The sequence below is a fragment of the Rhinolophus ferrumequinum genome, chromosome X (genome assembly GCF_004115265.2).
Source record: "Rhinolophus ferrumequinum isolate MPI-CBG mRhiFer1 chromosome X, mRhiFer1_v1.p, whole genome shotgun sequence".
Taxonomy (NCBI): domain Eukaryota; kingdom Metazoa; phylum Chordata; class Mammalia; order Chiroptera; family Rhinolophidae; genus Rhinolophus; species Rhinolophus ferrumequinum.
This window is the reverse complement of record NC_046284.1, coordinates 21,624,167-21,645,764: the sequence shown is the minus strand read 5'-3', so window position 1 is coordinate 21,645,764 and position 21,598 is coordinate 21,624,167.

Sequence of the window (21,598 nt, the reverse complement as noted above, 5' to 3'; positions counted from 1 at the left end):
AATAAAGATCAGAGCAGAAATAAATGAAATAGAAACCAGAAAAACAATACAAAAGATCAATGAATCCAAGAGTTGGTTCGTAGAGAAGATAAACAAAATCGACAAACCTTTAGCCAGACTCATTAAAAAAAGAGAGAGAGGACCCAAATTAATAAAATCAGAAATGAAATAGGAGAAGTGACAACGGACACTGCAGAAATACAAAAAGTTTTAAGAAGTTACTATGAGCAACTATATGCCAACAAATTTGACAATTTGGAAGAAATGGACAATTTTCTAGAGATGTATAACCTTCCAAGGCTAACTCAAGAAGAAACAGAAAACCTGAATAGACTGATTACCACCACGGAAATTGAATCAGTAATCAACAATCTCCCAACAAACAAAAGCCCTGGACCAGATGGCTTTACAGGTGAATTTTACAAAACGTTCAAAAAAGAATTATCACCTATTCTCCTCAAGCTCTTCCAAAAAATACAGAAGGAAGGAAGACTCCCAAACACTTTTTACGAAGCCACTATCACCCTGATCCCAAAATCAGACAAAGACACCACAAAAAAAGAAAACTACAGGCCGATATCTCTAATGAACATAGATGCAAAAATCCTCAACAAAATATTAGCGAACAGAATTCAGCAATACATTAAAAAGATCATACACCATGATCAAGTGGGATTCATCCCTGGTATGCAAGGGTGGTTCAACATCCGCAAATCAATTAATGTGATACACCACATTAATAAGATGAAAAATAAAAATCACATGATCATATCAATAGATGCAGAAAAAGCATTTGATAAAATCCAATAGCCATTTATGATAAAAACCCTTAAGAAAGTGGGAATAGAGGGATCATATCTCAACATAATAAAGGCCATATATGACAAACCCACAGCTAACATCATACTCAATGGGGAAAACCTAAAACCATTCCCCCTAAGATCAGGAAGAAGGCAAGGTTGCCCACTATCTCCGCTTGTATTCAACATAGTGCTGGAAGTTCTAGCCACAGCAATCAGACAAGAAAAAGAAATAAAAGGCATCCAAATTGGTAAGGAGGAAGTAAAATTAGCATTGTATGCAGATGATATGATACTATATATAGAGAACCCTAAAGACTCCACCAAGAAGCTCTTAGAGCTGATAGATGAATTTAGTAAAGTAGCAGGATACAAAATTAATATTCAGAAATCAGTTGCATTTGTATATACCAATAATAAAACATCAGAAGGAGAAATTAAAAAAACAATCCCATTTACAATCGCTCCAAAGACTATAAAATACCTGGGAATTAATTTAACCAAAGAAGTAAAAGATCTGTACTCAGAAAATTATAAGACACTGAAGAAAGGAAGGAAGGAAGATATAAATAGATGGAAACACATATCATGTTCATGGATAGGAAGAATTAATATAGTTAAAATGTCCATACTGCCTAAGGCAATATACATAATCAACGCAATTCCTGTCAAACTACCAACGTTGTTTTTCACAGAAATAGAGCATATAATCCTAAAATTTATATGGGACCATAAAAGACCCCGAATAGCAAAGGCAATCTTGAGAAATAAGAACAAAGTGGGAGGTATAACAATACCTGACTTCAAATTATACTACAAGGCTACAGTAATCAAAACAGCATGGTACTGGCATAAAAACAGACACATAGATCAATGGAACAGAATAGAGAGTCCAGAAATAAATCCACGCCTATATGGCCATTTAATCTATGACAATGGAAGCAAGAATGTACAATGGAGTAAAGACAGTCTATTCAATAAATGGTGCTGGGAAACCTGGACAGACACATGCACAAAAATGAAGCTGGACCACCTCCTTACACCATATACAAAAATAAATTCAAAATGGCTTAAAGACTTAAATGTAAGATCTGAAACCATAAAATACGTAGAAGAAAATATAGGAAGCAACTTCTCAGACATTACCCGGAGTAAGATTTTTACTGATATATCTCCTCGCTCGAGGGAAGTAAGAGAAAAAATAAACATGTGGGATTATATCAAACTAAAAAGTTTTTTCACAGCAAAGGAAACCATCAATAAAACAAAAAGGGATCCTATTGAATGGGAAAAGATATTTGCCAATGATATATCTGATAAGGGATTAATATCACAAATCTATGAAAAACTCACTCAACTCAAATCCAAAAAACACAAACGACCCAATTAAAAAATGGGCAGAGGACTTGAAGAGACATTTTTCTAAAAAGGACATACAGATGGCAAACAGACATATGAAGAAATGCTCAACCTCACTAACCATCAGAGAAATGCAAATAAAAACCACAATGAGATACCACCTCACCCCAGTCAAAATGGCTATCATCAATAAATCAACAAACAACAAGTGCTGGCGGGGATGTGGAGAAAAGGGAACGCTTGTGCACTGCTGGTGGGATTGCAGATTGGTGCAGCCACTATGGAAAACAGTATGGAGGTATCTCAAAAATCTGAAAATGGAACTACCCTATGATCCAGTAATTCCACTCCTAGGTATCTATCCGGAGAAATCCAAAACTCCAATTCAAAAATCTTTATGCACTCCTATGTTTATTGCAGCACTATACACAATAGCTAAGACATGGAAACAACCAAAATGCCCATCGGTAGATGACTGGATTAAGAAACTGTGGTACATTTATACAATGGAGTATTACGCAGCCATAAAGAAGAAAGAAATCTTACCATTTGCAACAACATGGATGGACCTAGAGAACATTATGTTAAGTGAAATAAGTCAGACAGAGAAAGATAAGTACCATATGATCTCACTTATATGCGGAATCTAAAGAAAAGAATAAGTGAATGAACTAATCAGAAACAATTTTGGATACAAAGAGGAAAAACTGAGGGTTGCTAGATGGGCGGGGCGGGTTGGGGGTCGGGGGGAGGGTGAGGGGATTGGAGGGCAGTCGGTGACCACAGGATGGCCACGGGGTTTGAAAATTAATCTGGGGATCGTAATTTAGTGGTTACCAGAGGGTAAGGGGGTTGGGGGGTGGGAGATGAGGGTAAGGGGGTTCAAATATATGGTGATGGAAGGAGAACTGACTCTGGGTGGTGAACACACAATGTAATTTATAGATGATGTGATACAGAATTGCACACCTGAAATCTATGTAATTTTACTAACAATTGTCACCCCAATAAATTTAAAAAATAATAAAAAAAAGAAAAAAAGAAGTTGTGGTATATATACACAATGGAATATTATTCGGCGGTAAGAAAAGATGATATAGGAACATTTGTGACAACATGGATGGATCTTGAGAGTATAATGCTAAGCGAAACAAGTCAGACAGATAAAGCAGGGAACCATATGATTTCACTGATATGTGTTATATAAACCAAAAACAACAAAAGAATATACACAATGGAATATTATTCGGCGGTAAGAAAAGATGATATAGGAACATTTGTGACAACATGGATGGATCTTGAGAGTATAATGCTAAACGAAACAAGTCAGACAGAAAAAGCAGGGAACCATATGATTTCACTGATATGTGTTATATAAACCAAAAACAACAAAAGAACAAGACAAACAAATGAGAAACAAGAACTCAGAGACACAATTGTTTAGTGGTTACCGGAGGGTAAGGGGTGTGGGGTGGGAGATGAGGGTAAGGGGGATCAAATATATGGTGATGGAAGAAGAACTGACTCTGGGTGGTGAACACACAATGGTAGTTATAGATGATGTAATACAGAATTGTACACCTGAAATCTATGTTATTTTACTAACAATTGTCAACTCAATAAATTAAAAGATAATAATAATAATAAATTTAAAGATGCCTGTGACTGCAAAACAAAGAGGATGGGTTACAGTGAGAATGGTCTGAACTTCAAGAATTTGGAGGGTCATGCACATGAAGTATTTACTATGGGCCATATCATATCCTAAGGAAGATATCCAGGCTTGAAATTTCTTAAAAGTCACCCACTGAAGAGGTATGCTTGCTAGGGCAAATTGATCCCAAATCTTCAGAGTCTGAGCAGGATACACAGCCAGAGCTGAGGGGGAGAAATCAAGTTACATAGATTTCAGGTGTACAATTCTGTATTACATCATCTATAACTCCCATTGTGTGTTTGCTCCCATTGTGTGTAATATCATTTGCACAAACTGAGACAATGAGAGTAAAAGCTGGTAGGAAAGAGAGAAGTTTTGGATTTGAGTTTAGACACCATTTTTGATATTTAGTATCCCAATTATCATTTCACATTGGTTAAAGGGGGTCTCTGCTACCTTCTTTGTATATATCTATAATTTCCAAAATACTTCAGAGAAATTACCAATGTTTTCATTGGACCTCATATGCTTTCTAAAACTAAGGATCAAAAAGCCCAAGTTCTAGTCCTAGTTCCATCACTAATTTATATGGGACATTAACTGCTTTGTGACTTGATTTCTCACTGCAAAATACAGATAATAACTTCCCTACCTATCTCATGTTGTTGTGCGATGATGAAAACAAATATAGGACAATTTATGTGAAGGTTTTTTGAAAAACCAAATGCAAGATTTATTCCAAATCTATTTCTTGTAATTAGTACATACCAGTAATCTGGCAGAGAGGGCAGAAGGCAATAAAGCTACTATTTGTATTTGAAAACAGGAATCTAGCTGCTCCCAGTAATTTATAATGAAACAATGATTGTAAGTTATGGCCAGGGCTCACCTGGAACAAAGTGCTCACCTGAGGACAAGGCTCTTGGAAACTGCATAGGTTTTGCTGTAGAACATTAAGGAAAAATAGGAGCTAGGGGATAGAGATGTTGCATTTTATAACATTCCATAAATTAACACACAACTATAACAAACAGAAGTCCCTAATTTCTTACTAAAGAGTATGGACTAAAACTCCAAGGTTTATTTGACCCTGCTGAAAGAATCTCATCTCTGGCTAGAGGAAGCAGCTCCTCCACCCCTACCCTCCCAAATGTAAAGTCAGTGTCAAAGATACCAATAGACTTTGAGGAATTTGTTAATTTATAAGTATCAGGAACCTGGGCATTGAGGATGCTCTATAAAGGATGGAGTTAGTTTGTCCATATGTTTGCTAGCTGGAGCATCAGAATGTACTTCTGTTAGTTCACTGATGTGATTAACACAAATCTAGTCTAGTTGCAGAGACCCTAGAAATCCCCTGGCATGATACAATGGAAGAAATTCAAGGGCTTAGCAAAACAAACAAACAAAAAACATGCTAGTGTTAATTTATCACATATGACTTGCCTGCTCACTCCCTAATTAAGTCCTCTGAAAGGCCAGATGACCATCTCTGTACTAAGAACTTGAGACAAAGTGTGGAGTTAAGCCCAAATATCTTTTTTAAAAATAAATAATGTAAAACTTTTAGAAGAGCTGCAGGAATAAGAATAGCACAAAGAATACTCATGTACCCTTTACTCAGATTCATCTATTGTTAACAATTTACCTCATTTGCTTTATAATTTGTGTGCACACTCATATTTTTTCTGAACGTTTTCAAAATAAGTTGCAAACATGACCCTTTACCCATAAATAATTCATTGTGTATTTTCTAAGATAGAATATTCTGTTACATAACCACAGTACAGTTATTAACTTCATTAAATTTAACATTAATACAAAAATTTGATCTACTCTAACTTCCATCACACAATTTTGTCAATTGAGCAATAAAATCCTTTATAGCACTTTTTTACCCTTTAGCACAGGAGCCAATCTAGGATCAGGTATTACATTTAGTTGTCATATCTCTTTAGTCTCCCTTAGTCTGACACATTTACAAAGTCTTTCTTTTATGAAATTGAGATTTTTGGAAGAATATAGTCCTCCTGTCTTTTGTTTTAATAAGATGTTCCTCATTTGGAGTTTGTCTAATATTTCTTCATGTTTAGATTCATATTATGCATTCCTGGCTAGAAAACTATATATATAACTGATGCTGTGTGCTTCTTAAGGCATAAGATTTGGAGGCACAGAATATCTGCCCCCTATGGATGATGTAAATCTTGATCACCCAATCAAGATTTTTTTTTCTGATTTTTCCACTTTACAGTTACTGTCTTTTCTCTAGCAGCAAATAAGCAGTCTGTGGAGAGACACATTGAAAACAATGCAAATATTCTGACCCTCATCAAAATTCCCCCTTTGTTTTAGCATCAATTGATGATTCCTGCCTAAACCAGTTTTTGTTATGATGGTTGAAAAATGATGATTTTCCAACTCCAGTGCTCCCTTCACATTAAACATTCACTACCCAAACCCCCTTATCTTTCAAAACAGCATTATTGGCTGTTCTCTCTAAATGGGGATGCTAATGTGACATTGCCATCAAAATGAAGTTGCTGGTCTCAAAGGGAACAATAAAAGGCCTAGGATAGCAAAGACTAGATGGGGGCACTGCCTCAGTATAGAAATGGGGGTTGTGACTACTAGAATCTGTAGCAGACCTGTGTGGTAATCAGAAACTGTAACTCACAGGGATTGTTGGCATTATATAATTGAGCAGGGGCCCTAGGACAGAAAAAGATGGGCATGCCACTGAGGTCCTTCTACAACCAACAAAACTCCTAGTTTAATGAATGAAAACCTGACTTTATCTACCATAATAGAGTCATAACCTTCCAGCCAATTACCAGATCTCAGTTGATTTATAGACTCAGAGTCCCGTAAATGAAAGGGAGGCCACATACCCCTAAGGAAGAACACCACAAATATGTGTGCATTTTCCACCTCACCCTCTCTCAGTGAATCTGCAGTCATTTTCCCTGGGGAAAGGGAAATGCCCCAAATTTGAGGGAATAGTAGTTCCTAGTTCTGAGTTAACACTAATTTCTGTACAGCCAGAACACTATGGCCACCAGTCATAGACTTTTAGGATAGGGATGGGATTGACAAGATGTAAGTACAGTTTTGATCCTAGTTGGTCTTGCCATTGGCCCAATGAAACTGTCAAACCCAATCCGGTGGAAATATCTCCAGTACCTGGTAAGTGAAATGCACATCCTCAACAAATGACAGAATTTGCACTTAGGCCCCTCGAGGTACAGAGCTAGGGCTTTTAAAACTATGGAAGAAAAGGCCAAGTAGATACTTCTGGAGCTCCACCTCCCTAACAAGAAAGTGATACTACCTCCCTCGTAGAACTGTAGAGATAAATGTCACCATCAATGACTTGAAAGATAATAGGACTGATGATTTAATTCATATTTGGCTACTTTAAAAGGCAGGCGTGTCTCAAAGTGACTTTGGATTATCATTAATTGTATGTCAACTCTAATTGTGGCTACTTACAGATATGATCTTATGAGCACTTTGCAAGTAGCTAATGATCTAATGAAAGCATTTTCTCTATGTATCAATCAGGACTGGGACTAGGGTAAGGTGAGTGAAGCATTCGCCTCAGGCACAAAATTTAAGAGAGGGCCAAAAAACTCAGTAACCAAGATAAATAATATTTTAAAGCAATATTTTATAAAACTAAAATTAATGCAAAAATCTATGATATACAAAATACGGTAGCAAAGGTTTTTACTTAAAAAATTTTTTATTAGTTTCAGGTGTACAAAACAATACAATAGTTAGACATTTCACCCCTCATAAAGTGATAAACACAATCTATTGCCACTCTGACATCATATATATATATCTATATATATATACAATTCCATTGACTCTATTCCCTATGCTATACTCCATATCCCGTGTCTATATATATTAAATTATAGTTGACATACAATGTTATTCAACTTCAGCTTCAGGTGTACACTGCAGTGGTCAAGCATCTACACCGTCCATGGAGTGATCTCCCTAATAAGACATGTTCCTATCTGACACCCTACAAAATCTTTTCATTATTGATTATATTCCCCAAACTGTCTTTCATCTCCCCGTAGCTATATTGTAGTTACCAATTTATGCTGTCTAATCCCTTCCCCTTCTTCCTCAACCCCACCCCTTCCCTTCTAGCAACCATCAGTTTTTCCTCTATATTTCTCAGACTACTTCTGTTTACTTTGCTCATTTATTCAGATCTTTAGATTCCACATACAAGTGAGATCATATGGTATTTGTCTTTCTCCACCTGACTTATTTCACTTAATGTTCACATAATATTCTCTAGGGCCATCCATATCGTTGCAAATAGTAAGATTTCATTCTTCTTTATAGCTGAGTAATACTCCATTGTATAAATGTACCACAGTTTCTTAATCCAGTAGTCTACTGATGGGCATTTCAGTTGTTTCCAAGTTTTGGCTATTGTAAATAGCATTGCAATAAACGCAAGGGTGCATATATTTTTTTGAATTAGCGTCTTGGATTTCTCTAGATAGATACCTAGAGAGTGGAATTGCTGGGTCATAAGATAGTTCCATTTCCAGTATTTTGAGATACCTCTGTACTGATTTCTATAGTGGCTGCACCAATCTGCAATCCCACAAGCAGTGCACAAGGGATCCCTTTTCTCCACAACCTCGCCAGCACTTGTTGTTTGTTGATTTGTTGATGATGGCCATTCTGACCGTATCTCATTGTGGTTTTTATTTGCATTTCTCTAATGATTAGTGAGGTTGAGCATTTTTTCATATGCCTGTTGGCCATCTGACTGTCCTCTTTAGAGAAATGTCTCTTCATGTCCTCTGCCCACAAAATAGCAAAGTTTTAAATAGAGAACGAGCAACAAACAGAGAACACCAGAAGCAGAACACTTACTGTCTTGCCACAGTGTATGTCAACTCTTCAACCATGTGCCACATGCTAGGAAATGGGTGATAATTTTCTAGAAAATACAGGGGCTTGCTGACACCTCAGTAAAGTTTTGGTCAGGTGCAGGTATGTCCACTGATCTAGGAGGTACTGGATATCTCTTCCAAAGTGAATGAAAAATTGTACCTTGGACCTCCTACCATTGAATGGGCTCCAATGGATGACTGGTTGCTTCTTTCTAGTTATTGGCTTGCAAAGCTGTAATCTTTCATCCTTGAGAGGGCCCAGAGTAAGAGATGCTGCTCTCTCTGATCTGGACTATAGTGGGAGAGGTTCTACCACCTGGCCCTTATCACCCAATAAACCCAGTGGTACCAAAAACATTTGTGGCACATTGAGATGTTATGGCAGTCTGTGGAAAGTCCACAGATAATAATCACAGCAAGAAGCTCCTGGAGCTCTGGAACCAACACATGTTCCTTTAAGGAAGTGATTTTTCTCCTTTAATACCAATTCCTGTCTTGCTTCTAGTTTTTGTTCAAGATTAAATTTCTAATGCAGAACTTCAAGTGACTATTAATCCAAACTTTCCATCATCAATTGGGTGCTGAGAGCTGCCTAGCTATAAACTTAGGTGTGCCCTGAAGTATTTCATTTTCAGTGGAAGCTGTATATTTGGAATGTGGCCTGAGCATGTCTTGAAGGTAAAAGTCCTAGTACACCTACTCCTGCCAAATAGCTATGCTCTCATATTCTTCTAACAACTCACATCTACAACCTCATGGGAGTTCAAGGCTTGTTTATAGCTGGCTCTGCATAATATGCCTGCGCCAGCCAAAAATGAACTGTTCTAACATTATATCCCTGAGGGCTATCCCTGAAGGACAGTGGAGAAGTAAAATCCTCCCAGTAGGCAGAACTTCAAGGAGTACAACTTCCGGTCCACTTTGTTTGCTAGGCCTTTAGACCAGGATCCATACCAAGAGTCGGCAAATGTTTTCTCTAAAGGGCTATACAATAAGTATTTTCAGTTTTACAGACTATATACAATCTCTGTTGCAACTGCTCAACTCTACCTTTGTAGTGCAAAAACAAACCACAGATAGTATGTAAATATATGTGTGTGGTTGTGTTCTAATAGAACTTTTTTTACAAAGGCAGGTAACAAACTGGAGTTTGCCAACCTCTCGTCTATACCAATTCATTGGCAGAAGTTAATGATTTGGTCAGATGGTTATGAATTTGGAAGAAGTCAAAGTCGAAGATTGGTAACAAGGTTAAACTCTTAATTTGGGGTCCACAGAACCCTAAGTGGCCTTAAGATAGAACAATATAATATTACATAATACTGGTTTCCCTAATTATCTTATGTATTGTATATGTTGCACTCAAAAATACTACTCTGAAGAGGTCCATAAGCTTTTCCAGACTATCAAAGATAAAAATGTTAAGAATGCCTCAGAGGGGTGGCCTGGTGGCTCAGGTGGTTAGAGCTCCATGCTCCTAACTCCGAAGGCTGCCGGTTCGATTCCCACATGGGCCAGTGGGCTCTCAACCACAAGGTTGCCAGTTCAATCCCTTGAGTCCCGCAAGGGATGGTGGGCTCCGCCCCCTGCAACTAAGATCAAACACGGCACCTTGAGCTGAGCTGCCTCCCGGATGCTCAGTTGGTTGGAGCGCGGGCTCTCAACCACAAGGTTGCCAGTTTGATTCCTTGACTCCAGCAAGGGATGGTGGGCAGTGCCCCCTGCAACTAAAATTGAACACGGCACCTTGAGCTGAGCTGCCGCTGAGCTCCCGGATGGCTGTTGGTTGGAGCGCGTCCTCTCAACCACAAGGTTGCCGGTTCGACTCCCGCAAGGGATGGTGGGCACAACCCTGCAACTAGCAACGGCAACTGGACCTGGACCTGAGCTGCGCCCTCCACAACTAAGACTGAAAGGACAACAACTTGAAGCTGAACAGCATCCTCCACAACTAAGATTGGAAGGACAACAACTTGACTTGGAAAAAAGTCCTGGAAGTACACACTGTTCCCCAATCAAGTCCTGTTCCCCTCCCCCAATAAAAATCTAAAAAAAAAAAAAAGAATGCCTCAGAATGGGCCTAGAGAGTGAGAAATTTCATGTTTCAAGTACAGTACTTCCCAAAAGGCCTTAGTCTCCATTTCAGACTGATGGTACCAGCAGCATCAGAAAGAGCAAATCCAGAAATAGTTTCTATTCTAGTGATGGAAATTGCTACCCCATCCATAATGGAAGGGATCCAGTGCAATCAACCTGCCATACGGTTTTAGCTAGTCACCTCAAAATATGGTATTTTATGAGGGGCTCAAAGTTTGTTGCCGCTACTGATAAATTGGGTTGAAGTCCATGAGATTCACTGGTCTTATGTAGATAGTCACAGAAGCAGCAGGTCTCATAGATTGTTGGAAAGGCTTACTGAAGAGTCAGTTATGGTACCACCTGGAAAACTCACACCTTGCAAGGTTGTGATGCTGTGGAATTACTCTGAAACAGCCAACAGTATGTATGTGTGTGTGTGTGCGTGCATGCATATATGTGTGTGTGTGTGTGTGTGTGTGTGCGTGCATGCATATATGTGTGTGTGTGTGTGTGTGCTTCTTTCTCATAATACATGGGTCTGGGAACCAAGGGGTGGAAAACGTTATGGGCAACTCTCATAATGATTCATTGACAAAACGTTTGTTTCCCAGACTTGAAACTTAGAAATTGAGGACAGTGGGACCTTCAGTATATCCTGGCAATAATGACAAATTCCTCAGCATCAATGCCTTGGCAGCAGATCACCAAATAATGGAAGACCACTGAGAGCTGTTAGTATGAATGAGATTACATTCTTGGGGATTCCAAGAAATAATGAAGTGAAGGATTGGTATAGAGGGGAACTGGAGATTCCACAAGACTGTATGGAAGCAAATCCAGAGAAATGATGTGTGTGACTTATTCTGACCACATTGTGATTATTTAGACATGATAATGGCAGTTTTCTCCATGAAGTCTATGAATTTTACAGTCACGAAACTAAAAGAACCATGACATGTTTTACAATTTATATAGCTGTTTGTATCTATTTTTGACAGTTTTACTTCTTTTAACTGTTAACATTTTTTTGTATCTCTGAGAACGTAGGCATGTGCTCCCCTATCCATGTTGTACCCGACTTTACCTTTAAGATAAGAAGGAAAACCCCAGTCCTCCTCCTGTGTATCTCTTTTACTCTCACACTACTACCACACTCACACCATTTCTGACACCAGATTTGGTGGGGTGGGGTACTCCACCACCAAGCAGTTTTCTGCTACACCAGCAGGGTTTTCTATAATATAAATCAGTTCTGACACTATGCACCCAGAGATAGCATCAGATTTCACAGGTTAAGGGATCAGTCCCAACATACTGCTCCCACCCTCACTTCAGACACCAATTGCAAGTCCAAGTTATCACCTGTGCTTCTAACCCATCCGCTATAATTCAGAGGTTCCCACAACCCCCTCCTCAGTTTCAATTCATTTCCTAGAGTGGACCCAAAAAATTCAGGGAAACATGTTAATAGTTTATTAAAGGATATGATAAAGGTTACAGATGAATAGCCAGATTAAAAGATACATATGGAAGGTCTGGGCAGGTCCTGAGCTCAGAAACTTCGGTCCTTGTGGAGTTCGGATGTGTCATGCCCTAGGTATGTGGATGTGTTCCCCAACCTGGAAGCTCTCTGAAACCCATACGATTGGGATTTTATGGAGGCTCACTCATGTAGACATGATCAATTATACCTCAATTTCCAGCCCCTCTCACCTCTCTGGAGAATGGGGAGTGGGACTGAAAATTCCAGATTTCTAATCATGGCTTGATCTTTCTGGTGACCAGCCCCAATCCAAGAGGCCACAAAGAGTAATCTCATTAGAACAAAAGACACTGCTATCAAACCAGAAATTCCTAGGGATTGGGGAGCTCTGTGTCAGGAACCAGGGTCAAAGACCAAATATTAGAACAGAAGATGCTCCTAGTGTTCTTATCTATTAAGATATTACAAGTTATATAGGAGTCCTGTGCCAGGAACTGGGGACAGAGAACAATATATGTACAGTTCCTTTTGCCATTGCAGCAAAAAGAATAAAATACCTAGGAATAAACTTAACCAAGGACGTGAAAGACCTATATGCTGAAAACTATAAGACATTTTTGAAAGAAATTGAAGAAGACACAAAGAAGTGGAAAGACATTCCGTGCTCATGGATTGGAAGAATCAACATAGTTAAAATGGCCATATTACCCAAAGCAATATACAGATTTAATGCAATCCCCATCAAAATCTCAATGGCATTTTTTAAAGAAACAGAACAAAAAATCATCAGATTTGTTTGAAACCACAAAAGACAATGAATAGCCAAAGGAATTTTAAGAAAAAAAGTAAGATACTGGAGGTATCACACTCCTTGACTTTAGCTTGTGCTACAGGGCTACAATAATCAAAACAGCATGGTGTTGGCAGAAAAACAGACACATAAACCAATGGAATAGAATTGAGAACCCAGAAATAAAATCACATAAATATGGACAGATAATTTTTGACAAAGACACAAAAAACATACGATGGAGAAAAGACAGCCTCTTCAATAAATGGTGCTGGGAGAATTGGAAAGCCACGTGCAAAAGAATGAAACTGGACTGCTATCTGTCACCATGTACCAAAATTAATTCAAAATGGATCAAAGACTTAAGCATAAGACCTGAAACAATAAACTGCATAGAAGAAAACATAGGTGCTAAACTTACGGACCTTGGGTTCAAAGAGCATTTTATGAATTTGACTCCAAAGGCAATGGAAGTAAAAGCTAAAATAAACGAATGGGACTATATGAAACTTAAAAGCTTCTGCACAGCAAAAGAAACCATCGACAAAATAAAGAGGCAACCAACTGAATGGGAGAAGATTTTTGCAAACAGTGCCTCCGATAAGGGGCTAATATCCAAAATATACAAGGAACTCATGAAACTCAACAGCAAAAAAACAAACAACCCAATTGAAAAACGGGCAGAGGACCTGGAGAGACATTTCTCCAAAGAGGATATGCAAATGGCAAATAGACATATGAAAAAATGCTCAACATCACTAGTCATCAGAGAAATGCAAATAAAAACCACAATGAGGTATCACCTCACCCCAGTCAGAATGGCTATCATCAACAAGATAAATAGTAACAAGTGTTGGAGAGGCTGTGGAGAAAAAGGAACCCTCATGCACTGTTGGTGTGAATGCTGAGTGGTGCAGCCATTATGGAAGGCAGTGTGGAGGTTCCTCAAAAAATTACGAATAGAATTACCATATGGCTCAGCAATCCCTCTCCTGGGTATCTACCCAAAAAATCTGAAAACATTTATCCATAAAGACACGAGTGCGCCAATGTTCATTGCAGCTTTCTTTATGGTGGCCAAGACATGGAAACAACCAAAATGTCCTTCGCTAGATGAATGGATAAAGAAGTTGTGGTATATATACACAATGGAATACTATTCGGCAATAAGAGAAGATGATATAGGAACATTTGTGACAACATGGATGGATCTTGAGAGATGCTAAGCGAAATAAGTCAGACAGAAAAAGCAGAGAACTATATGAATTCACTGATATGTGGTATATAAACCAAAAACAACAAAAGAAGAAGACAAACAAATGAGAAACAAAAACTCATAGACACAGACAATAGTTTAGTGGTTACCAGAGGGTAAGGGGGGAGGGGGGTGGGAGATGAGGGTAAGGGGGATCAAATATATGGTGATGGAAGGAGAACTGACTCTGGGTGGTGAACACACAATGGGATTTATAGATGATGTAATACAGAATTGTACACCTGACATCTATGTAATTTTACTAATAATTGTCACCCCAATAAATTAAAAACAAAGAAAAGAAATAGATAAATAAAAGCAAAAGTTGGTGTCATAGAAAATTAGGAAAAAAATCCTTATGTTTCCTTTTTCTTCTTAAAGCTGAAAAATTATTGGAGTAAGTGTGCTCATTAAATTTGCAATAACACAAACATAGGAGAACACTATCAAAATTCAGAAATATTTCAACAGGCTGTAGTGATGAGCCAAATACAAAGTGAAATGTATGAGAGAGAAAAGTACAGTTTTGAATTGAGGTTAAAAAGATGAGGGCTAAGGCTGTTTAGCCTGAGGGCTAAAGGGTGTTTATATGAAAAGTATCTGGGGATTTCAGTTAACTGCTAATTCCATAAGTGCCACGATCAGGACAGGGCAAAAAATTCCTAAAAGTGTAAATATATTAATCCTTCCTTCATTTAACAAAAATGTATTAAACATGTATTCAACAAATGCATATTGGCAGCTGGTTAAGAGAAAGGGCTTTGGGTGTGATACTTAGGCAAGATACTTTACTTCTCTGAGTCCCAATTTTTATTTATAAAATATGACTAAAAGTAATGCATGGTGATTGGGAGAATAAAAATAAGGTAATATATATAATGGGTCTGGGTAAGTACTTAGTAGCAATAATAATTTTTAGTGCTTCACCTTGTGAAGTAGATCAATTGTGCTAATTGACCCACCTTAATCTACTTTGTTCAGCTTATACCTGGAGAATTTTATTTCTCTACCATATTTTGAAGCACAATGTGAGTCTGGGGAATGGCCAAGCATGCATGAATAGAGGGTCTCTGGAAATAATATTATATAAGGATTAATTTCAGGAATTAAACATTTGACCTGAAGAGAAAAGACTTCATATATTTAAATCAGAGTCATGGAATCTAAAGAACAGAATAAACGAACAAACAAAACAGAAATAAATTCATAGATACAGAGAACAAACTGATGGTTGCTAGAAGGGAGGGGGATGGGTGAAGAGATTAGGAAGTAAAAATTGGTAGTTACAAAATAGTCATGGGGATGTGAAATACAGTATGGGAAATATAGTCAATAATATTGTAAAAACTATGTATAGTGTCAGATGGGTACTAGACTTGTTGGGGTTATCACTTTGTGAGGTGTGTAAATGTCTAATCACTATGTTGTTTTGTACACATGAAACTAATAATAAAATAAATAAATAAAAACAAAAGTTTTACAGAAAAAGAGTCATATGAATCAGGTAATGAATTTATTTTGTGTTGCTCGAAAGGGAAGACTGGACACAATAAGGAGAAGCAGAATTCAGCTCATTACACTGAAGACTCTTTTTTCTTTTTTAATTTATTGGGGTGACAATTGTTAGTAAAATTACATAGATTTCAGGTGTGCAATTCTGTATCACATCATCTATAAATTACTTTGGACACTGAAGACTCTTAACTATGATTGATATGCAACAATGCCATGGCCTAATTGGACAAGCAGTGACCTCCCTATCATTGTAAGTACTTGGGCAGATGCCAGATGAGCATCTGTCAGGGATAATTCAGGGAATTGAGGGAGTCCTTCCATTCCTGCAGTTGTGTAATTGACTTGCATCCCTTTTAGTAATAAGGGACTGATTGAGTTTTCATCCATGTATCGTTGGAAGATTTTTTAACCTACAGGGAACATTAACAGATGAACAGGGAAACTATTGTCTGTTTTGCAGAATCAAAAATATCAGAACTGAAGTGTCCGTTAGAGACTGAATTGATGTGTTTCTCTGTTACTGGTCCATGAATCAGTAAGGGATTTAAAAAAACAAATTATTCTTATTTTTACATTTTATTAATTTTTCTTTCATTATAAAATAACATAAATACATTAAATGAAATGGCAAAAGTAAAAGAAAAAAATCAGTTCCACCACATTAATTTCATGCAGTTTTTCATATATAATTTATAGTTTACATGTGTACATATACAAGTATAAGTATATTCTATTATATGTAATATATAAATACATAACATAGATCTACATAGGGTTTTTTGCTATTTTTAGTATATAAGGATTGTATTCGTTTGCTAGGGCTGCTGTAACAAAATACCACAAACTGGGGGGCTTAAACAACAGAAATTTATTGTCTCACAGTTTTAGAGGCTAAAAGACTGAAATCAAGGTGTCAGCACGGTTGTTTCCTTCAGAGAGCTGTGAGGAAGAATCTGTCTCATGCCTCTCCCCAAACTCTGGTGGTTTGTTGGTGATCTTTGTCTTTTCTTGGCTTATTCTGGATCACACCAATTTCTGCCTTCATCTTTAGATGGCTTTCTCCCTGTGTCTGTGTCTAAATTTCCCCTTTTCATATGCATGAAGACACCAGTCACATTGGATTGGGGCCCATCCTACTCCAGCACGATCTCATCCTAACTTAACTAATTACATCTGCAACAATGTTATTTCTATATAAGTATCCATTCTGACGTACTGGGGGTGAGGACTTCACCCTATGAATTTTGAGGGTACACAGTCCCACCCGTAACAAGGGTCAAACAAATTTAGTGTCATTTACAGTGTATAAGATCACCTTACTTCTATATTCTCAATGATATTAGGTTTTATTTTAAAAAGTAATTTTTTGTTAATTAAGTGAAGGATTGCACCGTGGTGCTGTATTAATATATATTCCCTTACTCATGAGTGTGAATGGTTTTCTATATTTGCTTACTAGCTGAATTTCTTCTTTTATGAAATGTCTGTTCATGTCTATTGCTTCTATTTTTTAATTATGAAAGCAATATATTACAAAAGATTTGAAAAACAGAGAAAATAAAAACCACCCATAATGCCACTACTTCAATACAGTTATTATCATTTTTATTGCCTTCTAGGCTATTTTCATTTGCATGTTTTACTCTTTTGTAATTGTGGTGTACAGCACAATAGTTTTATCTCCTGCTTTTTTCACCTTATAGTGTATTACAATGTGGAAATGGGTTAATCCTCAATGTACCAAAATAGCTCATTCTTCAACAATTCTAAATTCAGAACTAAGCTTTTGGTATTAGACAAATAAAAGCTCTTTCAATGATATACTACCTGGCCACTAATGGGGTACAAAATATGAGTATTCCTGGTTGCAAGAATGTTAAAATTACATTTCTATACCATGACCTACATTTGAGTACATGGCACACAGGTGTCCAATACACGTTGACTAAATAAATAGTTGAGTATATTAGACATAATTTTTATTCATTTTTGGTGAGACAGCTCAGTTTTCAAAATTTTATTCATTCTAGGATACGTGGGTAAAATACAATGTTAAAAGCATCTTAATGCACATCAGTCATACATTTAAGAACCAGCAAAACAGAAGTTAAACTAGTATAATATCTACCATTTAAAAATATATTTTAGACGTCATCAAAATGGTGGCATGAGGTGAGCCTCTGTAAAGCTCCCCTGGAATTTGCAACTAATTGAACAACAATAACTCCACAAAGGACTCCCTGCACAGCAGACAGGACAGACAAAGAGGCCCACTAACTGAATTCACCAAAAGGTGGGCGAATCGCACGAGCGGGGGAGGAGGGAAGGGAGAAGTGCAGAGACAGAGCCGCGCGGGCGCAGGACGCAGATCTAGCTCAGTGCTCCGAGCTCGCTGCATCCCGGAGCTACCGCAACTGCGGGAGAGGGAAGGACTCGGACTGCTAGGGCTCCGCTTATGGCCCACAGTGCTGAGGGCACAGCATATAACACAGCTGAACCCAACGCTCAGGGCAGAGACCTCAAAGAAAAGACTCAGGGAAGAAGGCTGAAAACGGTGGTTTAAGCCCTCACTGCCGAGCAGAGAACAGAAGCCTTAGGCACTGAGACTAGCAGCCCCCTCCTATTGTCTCTGAGACTACCCTCCCAGAGCTCGCCCCACCCCCACCTGCCCGGTGCTAGAAGTGGAACAGTAGCAGTGCCAGATCAAAAGAACAGAATATTTGCTGTTCTGAGAACTGCAGACCGTAGACACAGATTCGCAGCTGAACTAGTTCCAGCAGAGGGGAAGGAGCTGTGGAAGTAGGACCGGCTGTGATGGTGGTCGCCGCCATTGCTCTGGGCCACCTCTCACAACTCACCCCGCCCCTGGCCCCACCTATCTGGGCGGATCCCTGCAGGAGTAAACAGGACTGCTGAAACATACGGGCTCTGAATCTGGTGCAGGAAGAGCTTTCGAACTTCAAAAGTTCTCCGCATACCCACACGGACACTGCGCCCTGTGACCCAAGCGAACTATTAACAGAGGAGAAGCCCGTCTCCCAGGGAATCCCCCCATTGTGTGAGAAGCTGGAATAGTGCAGAGAAAACATAGCACTACCGTGTGAGACAGAAAAAAAGGCTGCACTCGGAGACAAAATAAAACATTCTACCAACAAGTACTGGAAAACAAAAGAAAGACCTCTTCTTATCAACCTGTTGCAGAAGCCACTCCTGTAGATGTCTAGGAAGAGAAACAATAAATCAGTAATTGCCATGAATAACCAGGGCAACAAGATAGCTCAGAAAGAAAGTGAAAAGTCTCCAGAAAAGGAACTGAAAGATATGGAAATATGTGACTTAAATGACAGAGAATTCAAGATTTCAGTTCTGAAAAAACTCAACGAGATGCAAGAAAACACAGAAAGGCAGTTTGATGAACTCAGAAACACAATCAAAGAACACATGAGCATTTTACGAAAGAGATTGAAAATTTAAAAAAGAACCAAATAGAATTTCTGGAGATAAAGAACTCAATAGAAGAAATTAAGAATGAAATAACCAGCTTAGGTAGTAGAGTTGACCAGATGGAGGAAAGAATCAGTGACATCGAAGATAGAAACCTGGAAATGACACGGATGGAAGAAGAAAGAGACTTGAGACTTCAAAGAAATGAAAGAACTCTACAAGAACTTTCTGACTCCATCAGAAAGAGCAATAGAAGAATAGTGGGCATACCAGAAGGAGAAGAAACACAGAAGGGAACAGACAATATATTCAAACAAATTGTTGATGAGAACTTCCCAAACTTGTGGACAGAACTGGATCCTCGAATCCAAGAAGCAAATAGAACACCTAATTACCTCAATCCCAACAGGCCTTCTCCAAGGCACATTGTATTGAAGCTGTCTAAAATCAACGACAAAGAAAGAATCCTCAAGGCAGCCAGGGAAAAGAAGACGGTAACCTACAAAGGAAAGCCTATTAGATTATCATCAGATTTTTCAGCAGAAATTCTACAAGCCAGGAGGGAGTGGAACCAAATATTCAAACTATTGAAAGAGAGAAATTATGAGCCAAGAATAATATATCCAGCAAAGATATCCTTTAGATATGAAGGAGGAACAAAGACCTTTCCAGACACACAGAAGCTGAGGGAATTTTCTAATACACGACCTGCACTACAAGAAATACTAAAGGAGGCTGTTCGACCACCATCAACAGGGACAATTTGTGGCAACCAAAACATAAAAAGGGGGAGAGTAAAGGCCTGAACCGGAATATGGGAATGGAGAAAGTAAGCCTGCTAAAGAAAATGGAATACTCTAAAAATCAAACTTTCATTTACTTAAACATAAGGGTAACTACTCAAGAAAAATCCAGAACTGAAATATATAGTGTAACAAAAGAAGAAACAGAGGGAAACATCATAGAATACCACCATACAGAAATAATAGACAACAACAAAAAGGCAAAGACACAATGGAGAGACAGCCATACGAGAAAACTAAAGATAGAATGACAGGAAATCCTCACATATCAATAATCACCTTAAATGTAAATGGACTGAACTCACCAATAAAAAGGCACAGACTAGCAGATTGAATCAAAACACTAAACCCAACCATATGCTGTCTCCAAGAGACACATCTCAGCTACAAGGACAAGCATAGACTCGAAGTAAAGGGTGGAAATTCACACTTCAAGCAAATGGTACCCAGAGAAAATCAGGTGTAGCCATAATGATATCAGATGAAAGAGACTTCACTTTGAAAAAGATAACAAGAGACAAAGATGGACATTTCATAATGATAAAGGGGACTATACAACAAGAAGACATAACAGTCATCAATATTTATGCCCCCAATCAGGGAGCACCGAAAGATACCAAGCAACTACTAACAGAACTAAAGGGAGAGATTGGCCAAATCACAATTATACTAGGGGACCTAAATACATCACTGACAGCTATGGATAGATCATCCAAACAGAAAATAAATAACGAAATAGTAGCCCTAAATGACACATTAGATGAAATGGACATAATTGACATATATAGAGCACTTCATCCTAAAACATCAGACAATGCATTCTTTTCTAGTGTGCACGGAAAATTCTCAAGGATGGACCATATATTGTGACATAAAATCAGCCTCAGCAAATTTAAGAAGATTGAAATCATACCAAGCATATTCTCTGATCACAAGGCTTTGAAATTGGATATCAACTGCAAAAAAAAAGCAGGAAAAAACACAAATACATGGAGATTAAACAATATACTTTTAAAGAACGCCTGGGTCAAAGAAGAAATTAGAGGAGAGATCAAAAGATACATACAATGAGGGTAAGGGGAATCAAATATATAATGATGAAAGGAGAACTGACTCTGGCTGGTGAACACACAATGTAATTTATAGATGATGTGATACAGAATTGTACACCTGAAACCTATGTAATTTTACTAACAACTGTCACCCCAATAAATTAAAAAAAAAGATACATACAAACAAATGACAATGAAAATACATTGTAGCAAAATGTTTGGGATGCAGCGAAAGCAGTTTTAAGAGGGAAATTTGTATCATTACAGGCCTATCTCAAGAAACAAGAAAAATCCCAAATAAATAACCTCATGTTACCCCTTAAAGAACTAGAAAAAGAAGAACAAGTGAAACCCAAGGTCAGCAGAAGAAAGGAAATACCAAAAATCACAGCAGAACTCAATGAAAGAGAGAACAAAAAGACAATAGAAA